The sequence below is a fragment of the Eschrichtius robustus genome, chromosome X (assembly GCF_028021215.1).
Source record: "Eschrichtius robustus isolate mEscRob2 chromosome X, mEscRob2.pri, whole genome shotgun sequence".
In the NCBI taxonomy this organism is placed as follows: Eukaryota; Metazoa; Chordata; class Mammalia; order Artiodactyla; family Eschrichtiidae; genus Eschrichtius; species Eschrichtius robustus.
In genome coordinates, this window is record NC_090845.1 from 38,069,011 (window position 1) to 38,092,502 (window position 23,492).

General features: G+C 53.0%; 1 protein-coding gene across 1 annotated transcript in view; it reads right to left on the bottom strand.

The window, feature by feature from the left end:
* The window catches only part of BCOR (BCL6 corepressor), a 114,694-nt gene extending 103,942 nt beyond the window's left edge, over positions 1-10,752 (bottom strand). The window contains exon 1 of the mRNA XM_068532963.1: positions 10,563-10,752. The gene's annotated coding sequence lies outside the window, so the exon portion shown is untranslated. The remainder of the gene's footprint in view (positions 1-10,562) is intronic.
* Positions 10,753-23,492: the final 12,740 nt, after the last annotated feature.

A 23,492-nucleotide genomic window follows, 5' to 3' on the forward strand; every position in this document is an offset into this window, starting at 1 on the left:
ATGTGTCTTGCTCCAGAGCTTTCCACCACACCTGTGATCTCCCAAACATTTTGATCACGTATTTTGTGCCAACCTGTGCCAGGCTTGCAAAGATAAATAAGACAGTTTCTGCCCTTGGGGAGTTTGAAGTCTAATGGGGGAGACAGAAACACTGCAATACAGTAGGATAGGGGCTCTGAATGCGGGGTGGTCCAAGTACCGTGGAGCCCTTCTGAATATCTTGATCTGATCGTCATCACCCTTTCACTTCACTTCTACTTTCTTAGCCCCCCCTGGTTTCTTCTCACAAGGCCGCTCTTATCCTTCCTTAAGCACTAGCTGCTGGCTTCTCTTCCATGCCTGTTTCTTTTCTCCTATCAACGGAGTCCGTACTCATACACCTGGCAGGGATCCTGGCACCCTACTTGCCTGGAAAGGCTGCCTTGGTTGGGTAGATGTCCTTGGCTTCTGGGGCCCCTCTGGGAGGAGCGAGACCCTGTCTGCAACCCCAGGCTTCCTCAGGTGAGACATGGGCACAGGGGCCTGGACGTTGAGCAGGCTGGTAGGCCCTAGCAAGGCTTTTATTGAAGCCTGTTAAAGGGCTTTGGGCTTCCTCTGATGAAAGGCGCTTAAGTGCATCTGGTTTTGATTACAGGGGAGGAGAAAGCCAGGCGGTCTCTCGGGGGTTGGACCAGTCATCTGGCTCTGCCTTCCTCCGGGCAGAGCAGGCTGCTGGTGAGGCCAGGAGGCCAGGTGTGGGGGGCAGAGCAGGAAGCAGAGCTGGTACAAAACCCTCTAACTCTCTGAGGCTTCTGACCCCAGCCCCTGGCTCTGCCAGGCGGGACTCCCAGAAACAGCATGGTGGCTCAGAGATGTCAGCCTCCTTTGATAAAGTCAAGTTTAGAGTGGCTGCTGGCCACCCCTGACCAACAGCTCTTCACTGATTCCCACCCCCTCATCTCCAAAATAGCCTCCTAAGAACCCCTGACCCTCCAACAACCTTGCCGCATGCTCCCTCAGACGAAGTTAAAATCGGCTTCTGCCTCAAGGGTTTCCGCAAGTGATGAAAACTAAGGAAATGCAGACTTCTAAAAGTTAAAAAAACCCTTAATGTTTTCTTTCTCCTTTTCAACTAGCCGGGTACCATTCCCCATAAAACAGACATCGTTAAGGATTCCACTTCACTGTAGCTGACAACTACGCTGAATTAAAGGAAGAGATTAGTATTATTTTAAAATAAGGTGGCTGTCCTGGACCATCACCAGGCAGTCCCAAAGCCACTCTCTGCCCCGCACCTGTCCCTGCGCGGGCCTCCACGTGGGCACAAAAAGCTCTTGGGGGATCGGATGGGTTAAACACAGTACGCGGTTCTAGAAACAAAAATGCATTTTCTTATTCCCGCCCTGATTTAATTCTGCTGCGTGTTATTATTGTCAAGTCTTTTCGCACCACCGTTTCTAAAAAGAAAACCCGTGGGTCTGCGCGGCCCTTCGCCGCCTGCTCGGCTTTTATTGTGCACGCAGCCTGGTCTGTCTGCGTGGATCCAGCACGTCGTGACCGCCTCGCAGGCGCGCACGGACACCCTCGGATTGGCATTTCGATAAGCTGGGCGCATTGTCTCAGCGGCGACACACACACACTCACGCACACACATAATAAAGGGCTTACAGACCCTGGCCAACCCTCCTCGCAACCCATAATTAGAGATGACCTTTGCGAAAGGCAATTAAAATATGGTAATGATCGATGCGCTCGCCCCTTTTCAAATAAGAAAATACACAGGTGTTGGCTTCGGGAGGCTCCACCTGGCCCGACCAGGAGGCCTCCTCCAGCTTATGAATGAACTCTTTCTCCCGGGAAGCTTCGACTCCCCGCTACCTACGCGAGCGCTGGCTCCCCTCCTCCCCTCCCCTCCCCCACCAGTGCTCAGGCAGCTTGGAGCTCGCAGGCGGCGGCGGGGCTTTGTCATCGGAACGCACACACAGACACGCACACGCGCGCACCCGGCCACCACGGGACCGCGGCAGCCGCTGCGCCGTGTGCTTCTTCGCTGCGCTCCCCTCCCCGCCCCCTCTTTTTAAGAGCTGCTCCAAATCCCTTCTTCCGTCTTTTATGTGTGCGGTCCTTTTAATCGAGGAGCTCGGGAAGCATTTTAGAGCGGGCTCCCGCGGGGCGCAAGACCGCAGGACTCAGGACGCGCGCGGAGAGGGCGCGTGGGCAGCTGGGCTTTGTTCTGCCCCTTGCCGGGGTCCCGAGGGCGGAAAAGCCTCTGCCGCGCTGGGGCCCACCGGTGACTCGGCGGGCTAGCACTAGCACTTCCCCACCCCCACCAAAACTGGAACATGAAATCCCCTCCGGAGTTCACTCCGGACTTGGTCCGGGTGGGGCGCATCGCCTTGGGGAGGGTCTCCTGGTCCACAAGTGGCTCTCCCCATATAGACAAATGCGCAGTGTCATTATGGTGGTTCCTGTTGCTCGAGGCCCCGGGGGTGCTCCCGCGGCGCGCGCGCACCCCACGTCTACACGGCCCGGAGAGCGAGAGGGGGGCCCAGGGGCTGAGACTCGCCGGGAGGCTGCCTGGAGGAGACGCCGTGTCGGGCTCTCCCGCACCTCCCGGCTGCCTTCCGGGACCGCGAGCACGGAGCCAGGGCGGCCTCTCGCCTTTCATTACCGGGCCTACGAAAGCAGCAGCCCAGGCAAATATGTAGCTATTAAAATTAATCGCCCTGCGTTGTCAGCTGAACATAATGCAAATTATTTATGGGCTGTCTGCGCAATATTTATCATCGTGCAGGCTCCGGGCGCTTCGTTCCTCCCGGCCTCCCCCGCCCGCTCCGGCCCGCGCAGGGCGAAGCGGCGCGCAGGCTGCAGCGGCCAGAGGGCTCTGGGCACCCAAATGGGGTTCCGAGGGCGAGGCCGCGCACCAGGCTGCCTTCGAGGCCAAGAGACTCACTTTGGTTTCTGACACTCATTCCACATTTGTTGGAGGCCTACTACGTGCAAAATTAAGAGGTCTGCGAAATTAGGGGGGAGTGAAAAAAAAAATTGGAGAAACTGGAACAAAGAGACAAGCTCGGGCCGGAGGGGCGATGCAGGCGGAGGCTTCTCGGCTGCCCAAGTGAATTTTCTGAGACCCAAGTCTGTACTCCAACTCGGGAAACCCACGTTTGCCGAAGCTGGATTCGCACTCAGGGAAACCGAGAGCATCGGAGGTGCCCGACAGATTCGAGTACAACGCTGTCGACTGGAACAGGAATTTGGTGTCCTTCGAGCCTCAAAACTTCTTTGCAGATCGCAGATAACACATTAACTGCTAATTGTCGAAATCGGCCAACCATTTAGTTTATCACTGCTGGGGGCCCCTTGGTATTCGCTGCACTTTTTATATGTAAAAACAGCCTTGGTACCTCCTAAACGGCTTTTGTGTGGCTTTTGTTTCTCTTTCAAATACGGTGTTTTAAAAAACAGCAGCAACACGCCACCCCACCCCCTCTCCAACCAAGCCTTCTCGTTTAAAAAAAAAAAAAACCAGGAGGAGAAATAATCTATAGGACAATCCCCCCCTACTGGTCGGCGCTGGCGTTAGGGCTTTTTACGCAGATCGAGTCGCCCTGGCCTGCAGAGGTAAACAGGCTTTCTGCACCGTTGCTAATTGAATCACAAGGGGAAGAACGGCGGCTGCGGGCGGGGGAGGCCTCGGGATCTGGGCCGGGTGCCAGGGAGGGGAGGGCGCAGCACGAGGGGCATTGGGGTGGCGGCGAGTAGACCCTGCCCGGAGGCCTCGGGGCCTGGCCGGGGAGAGAAAGGTCGGTGGGCGGTCCAGCCAGAGGCCCCCGCTTGCAGTCTGCGAGGCTGAGCGAATGCGCAGCCTGGGCCTCTATCCCCAGCGCGCCTGGGCGCCACCTGGGGCCGGTCACGCTGCGTGAGTCCATCTGCGGGGAAGGAGGTCACCTGGCGCCCCCTCCCACACAGTTTTAGCAGTTCTGGGCCTTCAGGACGCAGGGGCAGGCCTAGGTCTTTCTTATGTTCATTTTAAGCAAATTATTGCCCTTCGTCACTGTCCCCACCCTAAACGCCAGTCACCTCGCCCTTAGCTGATCATGCCCGAGTCAGGGCCTACTTCCGGGCTTCTGGGGGGTGGCGTGGCTATCTATAGCATCTGCTCTCCAGACTAAGAAAAGGATACGGGAGCCAGAAAGCTACTCAGAATTTATATTCTTCATCCCGTTTTCGGCTCCTTAAAATGTGATTTGACCCAATTTAGAGGTCTTTTTCCTTTCCATTTAACCCCACTTTTGACAGGGATTTTTCTTAGAGCATTCCAAAGATTCTCCCATTACCTCAGAAACGTAATTTGAAGTGATGTAAATGAAAAGGATGTTCAAAATCTTAAACAGCTTTTGGATTCCCTTTATCTGTACATTCCTGCATGGATTTGAGGAAGAGCTGGTTTTTACTTTGTTTTGGTTTTTAATCAGCAAATCACTGTGTTTTCTAGAGTAAGGGAGATTGAACATTAGTCACAGTGATGTGCAGGGGGTCAGGCCCCGTTTACAAAGTGCTTGAAGACTTTGGTTCTCAGAATCCCACCTGAGAGGGGCAGGATGAGTGTTACTGTTGCCATTTACAGATAAGGAGACACACTCCCGCCCACCAAGTTTCAGGAATCTAGTCTTCCTCATTGAACTGGGGCCAGAAGCCAGCTGAAACCTGCCAGCTCCTGCCTGCATCCATCCTTCTCCAGATCAATATCATATAGCAAACGCTGCATCCTTTTCTGAGATGTGTCTACTGAGACCCCAGCCACCCTCTGGGTTGAAGCAGCCCCGACGGCCCACATTTTAGGCACCTCTTTCCACAGCCTGCAAACCGCACGGGATAGTCTCTTACAACCGTCTGTTTACTCACTTCCCTCCACCGGGTCAATTCCGACTCCAGGCCCGGGAGGACAATTTTAAAGTGTTTCTGCAGACAGACCCTCTGGCCGTGCCGGAAGTGTTTTATGGACCTGTGAGCCGAGTTAATCCCAGGAGGGGCGGCAGGATTAGTCCCTGGTGTGGGTGGGGGATTCCTGTATTAAACTTTAATCCCCACGGGAGGAGAAGAGATGGGGGACGGGTGGCTACGGCAATGTGTGCCCCCCCCATTAAACTCCCAGATCTGGGCCGAGGCGGATGGAAACTGAGGTATGCGGATACCCCAAAGCCTCGATCCTCGGCAAGGCGGGGTGCAAGGGGGGAGGGCGCCCCGCGCAGACGCACCCTGGGAGACCAGTGAGGACATCGAGGACGAGTGGAGAGCGCAGTAGTGTGCTTCCCCCCCCACCCCCCAGGTTTTATCCTTCCCTCCCTGGCAAGGAGGAGAGCCGCAACCCGGAGAGGGAGCCGGAAAGAAGCACTTAATCACCGGCGTCTCGCTGCTCGTCACGCGAAGATGGCAGCGGCTCCCCTGGGTTTCAAGGTTCCGGGAAAGGCGTGTGTTCTGCCTTACGCGCGCGGGCTGCTGCGCTCCCTCCCTCAGCTCGGCAGCCGGCCGGGGTCTCGGAGCCTCTCTCAACGCCCGCAAGTGCGGGTAGGCCAGCCTGCCGCCAGGCTAGCCTGTCCCTCCTCGGGCCCGGCGGTGGCTAGGGTAGCGGGGGCCCGTGGGTCTTCGCGAGCTAAAAGTAAAGGCTCGAGGATGTGAGATGGGGAGCTGATCGCCCAGCCGCCTCCGATCACAACAGCCCCCGCCCCAAGACACACAGGGCCACACTCTGGCCCGGGCACGCAGGGCGTCAAGCTGCGGCCAATACAAGACATGCAGGGTAGACTCCCAGTAGCGGTGGCCCGAGACCCAGCCAGCCTTCGCGGAGAGGGGATTTATCGCCACCGCCACCCACGCGTAGGCCCCACTGTCTAGCCTTCCCCTTTGACCCCCCCCCGGGCCATCATGAAACACAGAGCGCACAGGTCCCCCCCAGCCGCTTCCCGGGGGAGTTGGGGATCCCCAGGCCTGGCTGCACGTCCCAGGGGTGCCAGCGTGTGCACGGACCCTGGGGAGGAGCAGGGCAGCGCGGCCCCTCCACCCTGATTCTTCCCCCGTGCAGCACACAACCGCCACGGGCTTCCGAAGCGCCGGAGAGGGGAGGAGGAAGGGAAGGCGGAGGCCCGGGAGGCGGGCTGCGCGCTTGAGACGTTGTGTGTGTGTGTGTGTGTGTGTGTGTGTGTACACACGCGCAGGCGCGCGCGCCCGGAAAGCGGGACGAGTGTTTGGGGGAGGCAGGGTGAGTGTGAGCAACCCGGAACCAGCCGTCCCAATCGGGACTTGCCTAGCTGGCCTCTCCAGCCCCCGGCCGTGAGGCTGCGTGCCCAGGGCTGGCGGCTCAAGCGGAGGGGAGCCAGGAGGTGCGGAAGGCGCTGCCGGGCGTCCGGCCAGCTCCGCGAGAGGAGCCCGGCGGCGCGCCCGGAGCCCAGGGACCGGCGTGACCCAGCCGCCCCCGCAGGCGGTAGTTTAGCTCCGCCTCCCGGGACCACTGACTCTCGGCGATAAGGAGTTCCTCGGCAATCGGCTGTCCCCAGTCCCCAGTCACCTCCGGCGGACGTGACCGCCGGATGCTATGTGGCGAGGTGGGGCGAGGGGCCTTTGCACTGCCTTCCCTGGTCCCTTCTCCGCCGCGGAGCCACAATAACGTGCAAAATAAGGGCCAAATGTCAGGCTTCCTCATCTCTTCCCATAACCCTTTGGAAGGTGGGGGGTCCAACACCCCCCAAACAGCTCACCTTCACTACACAACACGGGGGGGGGGGCAGCACAGCCCTACATTCCTCAGCCGGGGGCGATCCTGGCCATAGCCCAAACTGTGCGACAAAGCCGCTTAACAGTTCTGGGCCTCAGTGTCCTTATCTGTAAAATGATACCAATAACGTGTCTAACTCACGGGGTTGTTTTCAGGATAAGAGTTTAATATATAAAGTGCATAGAACTCTGCCTGGCATACAGTGCTACAATGTTTGTTGTTAGGATTTGGTACCCTCTTACCAGGTTGAAGCGGCTGAAGGCAGGGTTTGCACAGGGTAGAAAGGGCACTGCTGCCCACAAAAGTTAAGAAGACAAAATGGGCTCAAACTGTCTCCACTAGATTTTCCCTTAAAGACCCTCATGTGTGGTAGGGATGGAAGGGGGAACTTTGCTTTAATGGTGCTCATTTAGACTGGATTAATGGGAAGCTCCTGCTATGGCTCAGGCACAATTACCCACCCTCTCCCTGAGGCCTTGGGCGAACAGCACTGGTTTAGAGGACGTCCGGTAGACTCTTCCAGGACACCCTTTCTGATGGCTCAAGGCCACCTCCTATAAATCAGTTCTTAGAGGCGCTGGGCAAAAGCCACATCCTCTGGGGATGTAAGTTAGCCAGATTTTAACACTGGTCCAGAGCTGGCAGGCAGCAGGCCCCAGTCCCTGGGCTGCTGGTGAGTCTCATTTTAGGGACTCACAAATGCACCACTATTTACGTACATAGAATGGGTCAGATTTCTAATTTCAAAAAGCTTCTCATTTCCTTTGAAATGGGGTCTCCTGCGCGATGGGGCGGAGGTGGGGCAAAGAAGCGCCCCGAGGAGGCCTCGGCGCCACTCACTCCCCGCCTGGCCTCTCCCAGGTCACTCATAATTCATTAGGTGGGACAGCCTTTTCCTTTTCAAAGACAACGCAAATGGCCTTTCCCTTACGTGGCTGCCGGCGTTCGCCTAATCACTGAAATGTGCTGGCGGTGCGCTCTCGCTCTTGCAGTTGATCCTTATCGGAACTGTGCGTGCCAGGCGGCCAGCCCCGCGAAAGACAAAGACGCGGGTGCCTCCTGGGTTTGCTCCCGAAGCCTCAGGGTCACCTCCGGGGCTTCCCCTTCACAGCCTCTGGCTCCCAAGCCGCTGCCGGCCAGCCTCCGGAACAAACCCGCAGCCCTAAGTCAGAATTCCAGTTCTCGAGCGCCACCCGGAGCGTTCACTTTTCCCCTCCTCCGAGGCCGCGTGGTGCGCGACTGAGAGTCCGAGGGCGGCGGCAGCAGACGTTTGGGGCCGGGGGCCGGGGGCGGGGACTCCCCGGCACCCAGCAGCACGAACGCAGGTTAAAGAAAAAGGCAAGAGAAAAATGTGGGCTTATAAAAGCCAAAACCCAGGACCATCTAGTCTGAAGTACAAACAACCTCAGGAGGGAGTTTGCAAGGAGCAAGCAACCCCCATATAGAAACTACAACTAAACGAAATCCCCGTTTAGAGTTACAGTAAGAGTCCTCGAAGGTGGAGTGCACAGGGGACCGCGGTTTCTTAGGACACACACGGGCTGTGCTAAGATACATCATGCTCAGCCCGGCACCTCCTGCACACACGTTTAATAGCAGGCAGAGAGCGGAGTTTCATCTACAGATCAACTAGTTCTCACAGTATTTATAACTGACTCAACGTTTACTTGATTTTTTTAAAAAAGATTTATCTTGCTTGAAGGATACATGAACAACCTGTATTTAGATGGGCTAAGTTCTCTCAGCTGTCTGCCCATGTTTGTCTGGTCTCTCTAAGAATCCACGTTTTCTAGCCCGGGAAGGGGCAGGCTCCTCCTTCGGCGGTTTCCTGGCTTGGCGCCCATCCTCCCCAAGCACCGGGAACGGAGACGGCCGCATTAATACTCGCGGGCAGCCTGTTCTGACCTATACTGTCATTTTTTCCATCGGTCAGAATCGGGCTTGGGGCGGGGAGGTGTTCTCCTCCGAGGGGCTCTGCACGGATCATTGGGTTTTCCCCGGCGAACTTAACACGAAGGCAAAAGGGGCAGATGGAAACCAGGCCTCGGCTGGCCGGGCGCGCGTAAGCGCCGCACTCGGCAGCTCGACGCAAAGCCAGGGCTGGATTTTCGCAGCCTGGGCCCGGCGGCCTCCCAGCGCCGGCGCGATCCTCTCTCCCTCGGGCTGAGCAAACGTGCTCCCCAAATTCCGCCCTGGAGACAGCAGCTGTGCGGCGCCGGGGGGGTGGGGTGGGGAATAACCCGCAACTTTTCCAACAGAAAGTGTATGCGCACAGGAGAGGTGAAGGCCCACCCGATTCTGTGCACGTACCGACACAGCATCTAATCAGTGTCACTGCCAGGAATACGCTTCCGCGGCGGGCGACACCCCGGCCCCCGCCAACCTGCAGGAGGGAGGGGGGGATGCAAATGGCGTCCCGCGTCGTCCCAGACTCTGCACAGCTCCCGCTGCCGAGACTCCGAGCAGACGTCGCAGCGGGCCAAGCGCCGCCACTCTGGGGACGCGAACACGCTGGCGGCCCACGCCCCTCTCCTGCGACCTGGTCGCGGGAAAACAAACTAGCACCGCTCCCCGGGGGCCGAGGCCATTCCCCCGCCCCCACCGCCGGAAGAGCTGCCCTTCCCCGATGGGAGGGGGGCGGGAAACTTTGCGAGACGACTGTTCCGCGCCTTTCTCGCGTGGCGTCGGAGAGGAACTTGGGTGGGTTTCCCGTCCGAGGCCTGACCACACCCTCCCACTTTTCTAGGCCTCGGACCTCAACCTCGTGGACTACGGAGCGGAGGGGGACACTTCGGGCCACTCGGAGGGTGGCACCGAAGTCAGGCGTCGCCAAGGGCTCTGGCGGATGGCCAAGTTTGTGTTCTTTCCATCCCACGCCGGAGTAGCGCTCGCTACCTTGGGGAAGCTTCAGACTCCTCAACCCCGGCCACGAGGCCACCCCTGTCTTTAAGGTAGGGCCAATGGTCTCTCTACAGCACCCTCTCCCGCTCTGCGGTCCCCGCACCGCTCCCACAGCCCCGGGGAGTCCCCACAGATGGCCCGCGCCTTCCCTCGCCCGCTCTTCCGGGGGAGGGGGAGGCGTGTGGGTCGTGTGCACCACGACTCCGGCCCGCACCCTCCGCGGAGCCACCTCCGCAGCCTGCCCCGCCCGGAGTCGCCCTGCGGGATGCAGCCTTCCCCGCGCGTAATGGGGCACCCCTGGGACGCAGGCAGGGATGGCGGTTCCGGTCGTTCCGGGATTTGCGTGCAAGAAGACAACAAGGCCGGCGACTACAGGAGCGGCGCCTCCATTCTCGGGGTTGAGACGCCCGCGCAGTCTCCGCGTCGGTCCCGCTATCGCCACTCTTGCCTGGGGGGCCCGCTTCCGTACCCCGTGCCACCCCCCCAGCAATCCCTCGTCCCGCCCGTGCGGCACCACGCGGAGCTCCGAGCACGCTGGCTCCCACCCCAGCCCCTCCATAACTCGCGCACCTCCCTCGCCCCGGGCTCGGGGCACCACTCGCTCTCAGCGCCCGGAGTACGCCGGTTCCACCCTCGGCTGCGAAAGCCGCCGCCCCGTGCCACCCCCGCCCGGCCCGGCCCGGCCCGGCCCGGCCCGGCCCGGCCCGGCCCTTGTCCCAGCCAGGCTCCCCCGCCAGCTGCGCCGCCACCGCCGCACGTGACCCGCCCCCGTCGCGGCTTCCGCCTATCTGCCTGTTCCGGAGCACAAACAATTTCTGCTCTGACGCGGGGTCTCTTGGGCCCCGGCGTCCTCTCCTCCTTGCCTCCCCCCCCTTCCGGGTACGAGAACTCAAAACAACTCGCTGACCTTCGGGCCGACCAGCTCCGGCTTCCACCGACTCCGGCATTCTGTTCAAACCCGGCAGCGGCGGCTTCTAAGATTTCACTCCGCGCTGGGCTGGGGGGAGGGGGTGATTTCTCCGGGAGGGGGTGTCTCAGATCGAAAGAGCCACTTCACGCTCATTCCTCTCCTCCCAAGTGAGTTTTTAGACTGTCCAGAGGCCCTGGGGAAAGCCGCGCGCAAAGAAAGCCACCCCCCCACTCCCACCCCAACGCGCGCGCGCGCGCGCGCACACACACGCACACACACACGCCGCCTTGACTGGTGCCTGACCTGATTTCCAGGGTCACGGCCCAGCGGCGGAGGGCCTGGACAGCCTCCGAAATACCACGGAGCGGTGGAGTGCGGCACGGATCAGAGCTGGGGTGGGGTGGAGGGATAGCGCTTGATAGTAATAGTAACTCCCACTTCTGCGCTGTGCCGAGTACTTTACAAGCCCTTGAACTTTACGGATCAGGAAACTGAGGCGTAGAGAAAGGTCAGTTAATTGACTATCAGTCACCCAGCAAGCTAAATGACTTAGTAGGAATTTGAACCCAGGTGTCCCAGAGTCCGGGGTGGTTAAACATTATGCTAGTGTTCACCTTGGAATCAAAAGTACAGACCCATCTACAGAACTTAGTGTTCACTTGAGGGCTACATATTTTCCACGTTGCATTGTGACTGGCACCCAGTAGGCCTTAATAAATAATGGTGAAATGAATGGGTGTCCGAATAAATGATTGACAGAATCACTGATGGCAAGTGATTTTAGAGAAAACGGACCCAACCACTGCTCCTTCTAAGAGAACTGTTTTACCTTAATAAAATCTCTAGCTGTTTTGTGACTGTTTGCAGATAACAGGAAACTCTTATTCAAAAATATATTAACCTCCCACCCCTCCCCCCAGCCAATCAGCCTGGCAGCGTTTGAACTTGCTAGGGCACATACCCAAAGCAGCTTTTACTTGATCTCAGCCATTTTCCCTACCCTGTTCCTTCTCCGTAGGCTTCTGCTCAGGGTCAGGCAGCCTGGAGCTGCATTTGAAGTGATTCTGAACATATCACAGGAAAGGAGTATACACCCACCAAACATGGCTCATTGGCTTCCCTTCCACAGGCTGGTGGTGGTGGTGTTGGCGTGGGGGGAGCGTGACTTGCAGCTCAGTGGTTATCTTTTAATTCACAGACCACATAAGGAACACCATGATCCGTGCATCCGTGCAGCTTGTTCCAGAGTCCCAGCCCTCACCAGCTGTGAGGTCACATCTCTTGGAAGGCAGTCATCTACCTCAACCAACAGCTCCGAGATGCTGGGCAGCGGGACCATATCTGCCATTTGGAGAGCTGCTGCTGGTGCTCTGGGCTGTCCCGCTCCTTCCGGTAGCCAAAGAGAGGATGCGATTTTTAAAAATTCATATATTCAGGTAATCCATATTGTCATCCGCCGTCTCCCCCCCCCCCCCACCACCCGTTTTCTAAACCTAACCAGTTGTTCCTTCTGTGTCACTAATTGGGCAGCCTGAAATGAGGACAAATTTCATTTCCGGTTACCTGAAAGTAAACTTTCTCCCTTCCAGTTTGATTCCTCCAACATCTGTTGAATGCCTCTGTGGTGTAAGTCACTATATTAGGCAGAACATGGAGGAGGAAAATGGCTAGTCTCTGTTTCTGATTAGTGATATAGTCTGTCCTCCCTCTCTCTCTCTACCCCTCCCATCCTCCCTCCCTCCCTTCTTTGTCTTTCTCTCTTTCTGACAGTTGTCTATTTTGGCTCATGTTCCTATGATAATTAACCAAGAAATGAAAGCGTTTATTTTCTAAGTAACAACCCAATATTGATTAGAAGGCTGGGGTTTCAGCCGCCTCTTTTACAGTCTGGTCTGGAGTGACCAGCCGGACCCTGTGACCTCAGCTTGTGGCCAGCCCAGGTTGGAAACATCAAGTGATTTCCAAGGAGGCCACAGGCCTCAATCCTACGTGGCCGGATCGTAGCTGAGCACAGTCTTGCCGAAATTCACTTACCCCTCGTGCAGGGGGAACTGGTGACAAGTGATGCTGAACCAGAGGTTCAGGATGCTAATATGATTTATTATCTGTGTACAGCCTGGGGAGGAGAAAAGGCTCATAAAAGTGTTCTAGGCTGGTCATTCTGAATGTGAGCATTTATTTATCTGCAAAGCTGCCGAATGTCCCTGCAGGAAGTCGCGGGCGCAGCAACCCCTGACTGCACAGACAAAAGTCTCCCCTTTGCACAGGGCTGCTTTTATTGTTTCCAACAGCTTTGTGCTTTCCCTGGGGGAAGAGGAGAGTCACAGAGCGAGTTTTCTTCCTCTTTTCTCACGCTGCAGAGGAAGTGATGTTGTGGAAACAGGGGCATTAACTTGGCCTGCAAACCACATCAGAGCCAGAGTTGGGAAAAGCTTGGAGCAGGGTGGCATTCCTATGGCTTTCGTCCTCCAGGTCCCCAAAAACCCAGCCTGGGTCTGAGCATGGGGATGGCGGGCACTCACAGGTGGCACAAAGCAAGAGGAGTCGTACTTGGGAATCATTCCATGGGTACAAGGGGCTTCCTGGGGACGGATGCTCCTGAACAATTAGGAGTCAAGCCCCCAAATGACTCCTGGAGCAATTTCATTCATTCTTCATTCAGCTACTGGAACACACTTAGGGATTACGCACTTTGTGCCAGGCACTGTGCTGGCCCAGGGTATGCAATGGTAAGCAACAGAGACACGGTCCCTGCGTCACGGAGCTTATATTCTACTTCGCTTGGCACACGAAAGGTACTGGATGTGGTCCTGACCGTCGAATCCTGTAGGTCCTACCTCCTTAACGTCTATCCTGGGCTCTTCCTCATCCGACCATCCTTAATTCAGATCCTTGAGGACTCCTCATGGGACAGTGGAACCCACCGTCCCCAAACTCGCCTCCTCCATCTGATCATGCCACCCACTGCTTTGAATCGTTCAAGCAGCAAGAAGGGGAGAGACAAGGGGAGATAAGGACACCCCCATCCAGCTGAGTCAGCCTCCTTTATAAAGATTTCTCAGAAGTCCCACCTAGTGATTTCTACTTATGTCTCATTGGCCACTTCTTGCTGCAAGGGAGGCTGAGGAACGGTACCTTTTAGCTTGAGGCCATTGCTGCCTCAGGTTACTAAGGAAGGGGGGGATGGCTACTGGGGTGGTCAGCCAGCCACCTCTGCTCATATACTCACAGGGTATGTGACAGACAGTATGACAACACTTAGTAGGTGGTAGGAGAGGGTTCAAGAGGGACCTTTTGGGCTCTGTTCCTGGTTCACATACCAGTTCTCTGGGAGCTGCCCTCCATCTCCTCCGTGGGGTTGGGATGCCAGCAGCCTCTATGTTCTCTATGTTGCTGTAGGTGCAGGTGGAATCTGCCCTTAGCTGAGCCAGTTCTGTTCTTTTTTTTTTTTTTTTTTTTCCCCCGGAAACGGGGGATCAGGAGAGAGAAAGCTGGTCAGTCAGGGCAGGGCTGGCTGCGTGGTGCCTGACCAGTGCAGTCACGCTGCCCTGTGTCATGGGCCCCATCCTTGGGATTTAATGCTCTGCAGTCGCCATCTTGACGTTCTGAATAATATTATTTCAAATTTGTGTTTGGTAGGTGATGTCCAATGGGACAGTGGAGCCTCAGCTCATGCATGGTTCCACCTCCCGCCCTCCGCCCCGGCTTACCTTCCTGAGATGATGGGTCCTCAGATGCCAGCTCCCCACCTCCTTGTGACCCTGGCCCTGCTTGGCCTCCCACACACCACCCTGGCCTTGGGCTGCTACCACCCTCTGCCCCTGGGTACTGACTTTGGGAAGGTCAGGGTTGGGGAGCCTCACGGCGCCTTGGGGGTGGGGCAAGGTGGCAGCACTCTTGGCCGGACACTTGGCAGGGCCCTCTCCTCCACTGAGGATGCAGGCACCGAATGTGTCCCAGCATGGAGGTCGTGATCCCTTGGAGGCCAGCGAGTACCTCGGGTGGAGGCAGTGGGCGTGTGGGAAGGGGAGAGTGAGGTCCCAGCCCCTGGCTGGGGCCCTGCATTTTAGTTTTGTTCTGGGCCCCACAAATTATGTAGTCAGCCCTGCCTGACCGCGGGGCCATTGCGTTCGAGCCTGTGGATGCCAGGCCAGGGAAAGCCAGTCTGCAGAAAGGCAGAGAATAATAAAGAAATGCGGTAAAAAACAGAGTGCCTTCAGAAACACAGGGCCCCAGAGAGGGCAAAGATGGGTTCCTGAAGGGCGTCCAGTGCCCGGCTCCTGCCCCCTGTGGGGGCCTGCCTGTACTGCTCCTGAGTTCTTCTCATCAGTTCCCTTCTGTTCCTTGTGCTACTATGAATGGATTCCCCTGATTACCAACTAAAAGTGCCCCAACCCAGACCAAAAAAAAAAAAAAAAAAAGCTTGGTTTGCAGTTTATAGTATTGGGTTTCAGTCCCAACTTTGCCATTTAACTAGCTGTGTGATGTTGCTGGGCGAGTGGTTTTTTTAAAAAAAATATTTATTTATTTATTTTGGCTGCACCAGGTCTTAGTTGTGGCACACAGGATCTTCATTGTGGCATGATTAGTTGTGGCATATGGGCTCTTAGTTGCGGCATGCATGTGGGCACTAGTTCCCCGACCAGGGATCGAACCTGGGCCCCCTGCATTGGGAGCGCGGAGTCTTACCCGCTGGACCACTAGGGAAGTCCCTGGGCAGGTTAGTTTTTCTCTCTGAGGCTTCGTTTCTTCAACCTTAAAAATAATGGCTGGACCTAATGGTACCAGCGTTGTAAGTTGCTGTAAGGATTATCTGTTTACACCCCTTCTTGTTAATAGAAGGCTTTAAGACACAAAGGCATGTAGAGAATTTTGAGTGAAACAACTTCCTTCTCTGACTGTTTTCTCAGTACTTAAATACTGCATACTTGAATCTGGTTAACTTAAGTGGTTAGAATAGGGTCAAACAAGATGGATGTCATAGGTTTGAGCACTAGACAGGTTTGCTTAGCGTATTTCCATGACTAAAGACTAAACACATAAGGTAGATATTCCAGTTATCTATCGCTGCACAATGAACAGCCCCCAAATGTGTGGTTCAAAATAACAACCATGTTACTGTATCTCATTATCCTGTGGGCCAGGAATTGGGACAGGACTAGGATGGGTGATTCTTCTACTTCATGTGGGGTCAGCTAGGGGCTCTCAGTGGCACTCCGGTGGTGGATGTGCTGGTCTGGAGGGTCCAAGTTGGCTTCATGCACAAGTGTAGTGCTTTGGTGGGGATGGCTGGAAGGCTGGGCTCAGCTGGGACTGTAGAATGTGGTTCCTATCTGTGGGCTCTCCAGCATGGTGGTCTTAGGATAGTATCACTTTTTCCATGGTGGCCCAAGTTCCAAAAGACCAAGATAGAATCTAGAAAGCCTTTTCTGACCTAGCCTTGGACATCATGCGGTATCACTTCTGTGGATTCACCTAATTACAAGAGAGTTAGAAGCTCACGCAGATTCCAAAGCAGGGGACTACATGAGGGTGTGAATACCAGGATGCCTGGGTCATGGGTGGGGGCATTTTTGGAGACTAGCTATCACAGTGGACCAACCACTTATATGTTTGTTCCCTTAGTCCTGGGGGGCAAAGTGCAAGGACATGGTTGGAAGAGCTCAGGTCCATCCCCATTCATCATCAGAAGTATTCTGGGAAATCCTCAGCAAGGGGCAGGAGATGGAAAGGCTCTTGGGAACATCAGCCTCTGCAGAGAGCTAATTCCATAGGCTCTGGATGTTAAATCCTAGTCCTGCTTCAAAACCAGCCTCTTGGGCTCTTGAACTTACAAAAAATAATCTCAGATTCCTATGAGGGAGTTATAATTGTCTCCATTTTCTATATGAGGAAACTTAATTAAATTGCCCAGAATCACAGCTAGAAAATGGTACAGCTGGAATTTGAAACCAGATATATCTAATGCAAAAGCAGTAGGTCATTTTACAGTTTACAGTTTAAGTTACTTTCCCAGGGTCACCCAGAGAAATACAGAAATACAATTCAGTACCCATTCATGGTAAAAACGCTTAGCAAGATTAGAAGAGAATGGAAATTCCTTCATCTGATAAGGAGTATGTACGAACAAAACTTACAACAAACACTGTATTTAATGGTAAAATATTAAAAGCTTCCCCCCTGAGATCAGGAACTAGACAGGATGTCTGCTATCACTCTTTCTATTCATTATTATTCTGGAGGTCATAGCCAGTGCAATAAAGCAAGAAAAAGAAAGAAAAAGCATCCAGATTGGAAAGGAAGAGGTGAAACTGTCATTATTCTCAAATGACATGCTTGTGCACATAGAAAATCCAAAAGAACCTACAATCCAACTATTAGAATTAATAAGGGAGTTCAGCAAGGTCACTGAATTTAATGTAGGGCTCTGGTGAGGAGTCAATGAGAAGTTTGTATCAGCTACTAAACCCTTACCTATTTAATCCTCACAACCACTTCTCTTTGGCCTGTGACCCTGGTGACACTTCCTTCTTGACATTCCCTTTACCCTGTCTTCCTTGATACAATCTTCCTTTGGGTCTCGTCCTCCTCTTCTGGTATCTGCTCCTACAACGTCGGCTGTGCTCAGAGTTTGATCCACAAGCAGTGCTGTGGCAAGGACAACTTCATCGTGTTCTCTGTGGGTGGCACCTCCCATGGGTGTCTGACACTCTTATCATTTCTTCCCTGGACTCTCCCGCTGACCTAGTTCTTGGTTCTCCCACCTCAATTTTTCCCCCCCTTTTTTTTTTTATTGTGGTAAAATACACATAACATAAAACCGACTATCTTAACCATTGTAAGTGTACAGTTCAGTGGTGTTAAGTACATTCATGTTTCGAAACCATCACTACCAACCTCCTGCCTCAGTCTTGCTCCCTTTGTTTCCATCTGTCACACAGGCCCCAGTGGGAGGGGACCTTCCTCAAATACAAACTTGATCTTGCTGTCTTTTCCCTCTTTAAATTCTTTCAAGACCGGAGACACCTTGGTTAAGTTCAACATCCTCTGCCTGGTATAATAGCCCTCCGCAATCACGGCTCTTGCTTCCACGCCTGTTTTAATTTGGGTACCTCCCAAAGCTGACCCTGAGCCAAGGATTTGGGGCCATAAGAGAGGTGATCCCAGGAAGCACAGTGAGGGAATGAGAATCAAGACAGGGAAGGGAGGAAGGCTGATATACGGTACGTTTGTGAGCAGGTTACCGATATGGGCAACTGGGGCTCAATTCTGCTGGTGCCTCTCTGAGATCCTGTGTAGCACACCCCTCAGCACTGCCCCAGTGAGGGGTGAGGAAGCTGGAGTATTTATCCACCAACTCCCATCCAGTGGTGTGCTGGTAAACCAGCTTTCTGGGAGAACAAAGAAAGTCCCAATTTGTAGTGTTTGCCAGTGGCCACGATATAAATATTCCCACTGTGGCTGATTGGAAGCTACCAATGTTTTAACACTTGGCTTGCAAATTTTCTGAATATGTAACAGTCAGGCTCTCCAGAGCTAGTACCACTGCTCCAGCACACCCCAGCTCTCATTCCGCATTAGTTGAGGGTTGTTTCTGGGAAGCTAAGCACTTAGGATCTGCTCGCCCATATGGTGGCCAGCTGAGCATGCTTCAGAGGCCCGAGAACTCCCTCTGATGGTTTCAGGAAGTCCTCATTGTATTTGGGAAATCTTTTCAGGTGCCTTCCGGGTTGGGTGGAGGGACATGGGTGGGACACCAACAGAGCTTGCGGTTAGGTCTTTGCAGGGCCCCCCTGCTTGGAATGCCTGCTCCTTAGCACACACCCCCCCACCGCCCCCCACCCCACCCCGCCACGAGCTTCTGCTCATCCTTCAGTACTCAGCTATGGTGTCACCGCCTCTGTGAAGCTCTCCCTGTGTTGCCACAAACCGTCCTTGCTCTCATGACAGCCTGAAAGCACGCCCTTGGCTTGTTAATTGCTACCTGCCTTTGTCCCTCACTGCACTGCAAGCTGCCAAGGCCAGGGATGTTGTCTATCAGTTTCTGTAACTGCAGTCGTTAGCCCAGTGCCCAGCACAAACTTAGCTACTTAATAAACAGACAACTCGCCCCACCTGACCCTGGCACATAGTAATGATTGAGTCAAATTAACACTCTCCCCCCTCCCCCTCCACTATTTATATATCCACTGCTCAATCAATCAGTTGGTCCCCACAGCTTTATTGCTTATTCCCATCCATCTCCAAAGAGGACTTTAGGCAACAAGCAGGTGCTTCCTTTCCCGTGAAGGTGTGAGTGACCATATTTTCTGAAGCAATGATCAGGACACATGATCTGACACATGTTACGACACATGGTCTGACAATGGGACAGAATATTTTAAATCACCACCATCTCGGAAAATCTGGGCTGCGTGGCTCTGTGTCGAAAAGAGCCAGGAGCCATGGCCTCGTAATGCACACCCGGAGCAGGCAGGAGTTCTGTTTTAAAGACCTCTGTGATTTTAAGAGCGGCATGTGAAGATAGCTGAAGAGAGAAGTTGATTTCTGTGGCACTCTAGCTGGAGTGATCATAGGGCGCAGGGAAAAATTTGCGGCAGAAACAAGCTCTCATTAAGACCATATGCTGTAGTTCTAATCGATGGCTCTTAGAAGTAATTCCCCGACATTGCATTCATTTTTACTGCCTCCCCTTCAGGGGCAGGAAGAACAGGGTTGTTAGCCCGCGTTTATAGATGAGGGTATTTAGAAACAGAGAGGTTCAATGGCTCAGCCCCAGTCACAGAGTGAATCAGAGACACCGCCAGCCTCGAATCCAGAATTCCGACTTGAGCTTCTGTGCCAAGATCCCTCGGGGCACATTTCCTCTCTAATTTGCATAAATCATCAACATTTTTTTCCAAGCTTGTGCTGAGAAAGCCCCTTTTCAAAGAGCGGAAACTCCCTTTGCCTTCTGTCGCCTTAGTTTTATTTTATGAACCAAATTCTTTTACTTCAACACGTAGACTTGCTATTTTCCCTTCCGTTGAGCCCTTTTCAAAAGAGGTCATGACCTTTGCTTATAGATGCAATGGAAACGGGTGAGCCTAAATGAAATAAAACAGATGATCCGGAGGCCATATAAAGTGTAATTTCAACTAATGTTCAAAATCCCATGCAGTTGATTATAAATCTTAGATCCTGGCAGGTTATCAGGAAAATAAGAATGGATAAATGGTGCTTCCAGTGTTTGGACCCCACTAGGTGTAAGATGAGCCTCCAACCTTGGGAGCAGATTCCTAGGATTAGAAATAAGAAACTGGACATACCAGGGCCGTGCAAGCTTTGAGAAATTTCAATTTGGAAATATGTAGGGAGCCATACCTGAGACTGAAGGTATGCCAACTTGGTCTTTTAATCACCAGCATAATTACATAATCACTCACAATCCTTTCACATATTTAAGAAATTCTTAGCTTATGACCTCATCTGTCTGATGGTCCTTAGGTGACTCCAGTATTGAGGTTTCTGGGCATGAACTGTGCTTCCTGGAATCCCAGGTCAGCACTTAGTGCCTTGCTGACACTCAACGAAATAGTAATAATCCTCTTGAAAGTAAAAACATATGCAGTGTGTTTAGAAAAATCTCCTCCATGTCAAGTACGTTAGATTTTCAAAATAATTTATGGCTCGTCTGTTTTTTTTTTTTTAAGATTTATTTATTTATTGATTAATTGATTGATTGATTGCTATGTTGGGTCTTCGTTTCTGTGCTAGGGCTTTCTCTAGCTGCGGCGAGCGGGGGCCACTCTTCATCGCGGTGCGCGGGCCTATCACTGCCGCGGCCTCTCTTGTCGCGGAGCACAGGCTCCAGACGCGCAGGCTCAGTAGTTGTGGCTCACGGGCCCAGTTGCTCCGCGGCATGTGGGATCTTCCCAGACCAGGGCCCGAACCCGTGTCCCCTGCATTGGCAGGCAGATTCTCAACCACTGCGCCACCAGGGAAGCCCCCATCTGTTTAACCATTAGAAAAAAAAGGAGTTCTGTCTATTCAAAATCTTTGGTAAGATAAAATTCAGCATAGAGGAAAAGCTTTTTGTCTACATGGCACAGTAATTTACTTTATTACTTATCACATTAGTCAGCTATTGCTTCAATCATGCTGTGTAACAAAAGTTTTAAGCACACCCAAACTCAGCAGCTTAAAACGTTTATTTCCTGTTCATGGGGTAGGGGTCGGGGGCTGGGGTTCTGATGATCTCAGTTGAGTTTGGCTGTACGCTGTAGCTTGGGTCCAGGCCTGTTCCACGTGTCTCCTCATCCTCCTTGGCCCAGCAGCTTCCTGGAGCATCCTCAGTTTATGGCAGATCACCAGAGAGCAAAAGGCAGGCCAAACAACACAAGCACCTTTAAAGCCTTTGCTGGCATCATACCTGCTCACATTCCATTGACTAAAGCAAGTCACACGGTCAAGCCCAAGGTCAGTGGAGCAGGGGAGCACAACAGCCCAAGAGGGAGGGGGCTGAACAATACTGCAGTCTCACAATTATCATCCCTAAAAGCCTGTGTTACGGACTGAACTGTGTGCCCCCAAAATTCATATGTTGCAGCCTGACCCCGCAATCCCTCAGAATGTGACTGCATTGGGAAATATTGCCTTTGAAGAGGTGATTAAGTTGAAATGAGGCCATTAAGGGAGCCCTAATCCAAACTGGCTGGTGTCCTTATAAGAGAAGGAAATTTAGACACATAGAGGAAAGGCCATGTGAGGACACAGCCAGAAGGCGACCGTCTGTCAGCCAAGGAGAGAGGCCTCAGAAGAAACCAAACCTGCCGACACCTTGATCTTGGACTACCAGCTTCTAGAACTGTGAGACAATAAATTTCTCTTGTTTAAGCCACCCAGTCTGTGGTATTCTGTTATGGCAACCTGAGCTAATACAGCCTGTGAACCCCTTGTGGGTGACTCAGGGCTGTGTCTTACTCATGGTGTTGTCTTCCCCCACAGTACTTAGCAGATTACCATGTGTACATATTTATGTATATTTGGTGAATGAATGAAATCTTCTCTCAGTTTCAGAATCAATAATTACTTATTTTATCAGCCAGACTCATGGTTGCAAGTGTTAGAGACCCATTTAAAGTTTTTTTAAGCAAAAAGGAAACCTTTGGGGTCAGATGACTGGGGTAGTTTCTAAAATCTACAGAGTGATTCTAGGAACCAGGGCCTCACCTGCCAGATCCTCTTTCCATGGTCCCTCACTGAGGCACTTGGCCTTGTTTTTGCAGAGAAAATGACAACCAAGAGAATGACAGATTATATTTTCCAAAAGTGACGACAACAGTATCTCCCATCCCAGCTGCTCATCTTACGGTGTGACTTTGACATTCCTCCCATTGAGAGGTAGGGTCTGTGTTTTCTGCCTTTGAATACGGGTGGGCTTGTGACTACAGTGGAAGTGACACTATGTGACTTCCAGGCTAGGTCATAAAAGACGATACAGCTTCTGCCTTGTTTGCTAGAACATTGCCTTTGGAGTCCTGAGCTGCCGTGGCAGAAGTCTGAGGCTGCCATGCTGTCAGGAAGCCCAAACTACATGAAGAAGCCACATGAAAGTGTTCTGGCCAAGAGCCCCAGCTGAAGTCCCATCTAACAGCCAGCATCAGCCACCACATGTGAGTGAAGATGACTCCACATGACTCTGGCCCCCAGCCATTGAGTCCTTCCTGTTGAGGCCCCAGATATTGGGGAACAGGAACAAGTCCTCCCCATGGTGCCCTGTCAAAATTCCTGATCCACAGAATCTGTGAGCACGATAAATGGTTCTTTTATGCCACTATGCTTTGACATAATTTGTTCCATAGCGATTGTAAGTGGAATAAAGAGCCCAGGATTACACTCTTACAGCTACCACTCTTTAGAAAATTCTGGGAAAGGTCTCCAATTGGCCAGGCTTGGGTCACATGCCTACCTCTTGAGCCAACTGCTCTGTCCAGGAGGAAGTAGAGTAGCTCTAGCCTAGTTTATGTGTTCATTCCTGGGGGAGTAGGCAGGGATGTTATTACGGCCACATACCAGACGCCTAGGGCTAGAGTGATTCATCAGAGGTGGTAGGGGTGGTATCAGAAGAAGGGGTATGAGAATGTGTTCTGGGCAGACTGAAATAATAGCTATATTCTGTCACCTTTACTTTATTTGGTAACCTTTTTCTGGGGGGGAAGGGGAGGTTTAAGATAGTTTCCTTTAAAAGAAGATCGAAGACCACAAGCTGTGTGACTTTGAGCAAGTTACTTTGCCACCCTGAGCCTAATAAGAATTTTTTTTTATACTTCTCTGGCAAGTTGTTAAGAGTGTGTTAGAAACGCTTTTCATTTTAGTCAAAATTTACGTCAGGTCAGTCATCACTTGGAAGCAGGGACTTCAGTGTTCTGCTGAAGTGTCCACATTGCTGTCTGCATTAATTTCCACATGGCTTCCGTCTTCCCTTTTCCACCCCAAAATACACACACATACACACCAGTCACATGTGATGTGCACACACACCTATTAAATATGTATTTTTCATATATTCCAAAAATAACCAAACCTTTCTTCTTTCCTGAAAGCCAGTAATATTTTTGCAGCCTAGAAATATCCTTAGGGTCAATATTCTCTATCAGGGATCGGCAAACTTTTTCTGTAACAGGCCAGAGAAGAAAAATTTCAGGCTTTGCAGGCCAGACAGTTTCTGTTGTGACTGCTCAACTCTGCCCTTGCAGCCAAAGCAACCACAGACGATATATAAGCAAATGGGTGTGGCTGGGTTCCAATAAAACTTTATTTATAAAAACAGGTAGTGGGCCAGATTTGGTGCACAGGCTGTACTTTGCACAGAATCTATAGCAACACTGTCCAATAGAAATATAACTCAAGCCACATATGTAGCTGCGGAGAAAGGCGGTGTCTCCC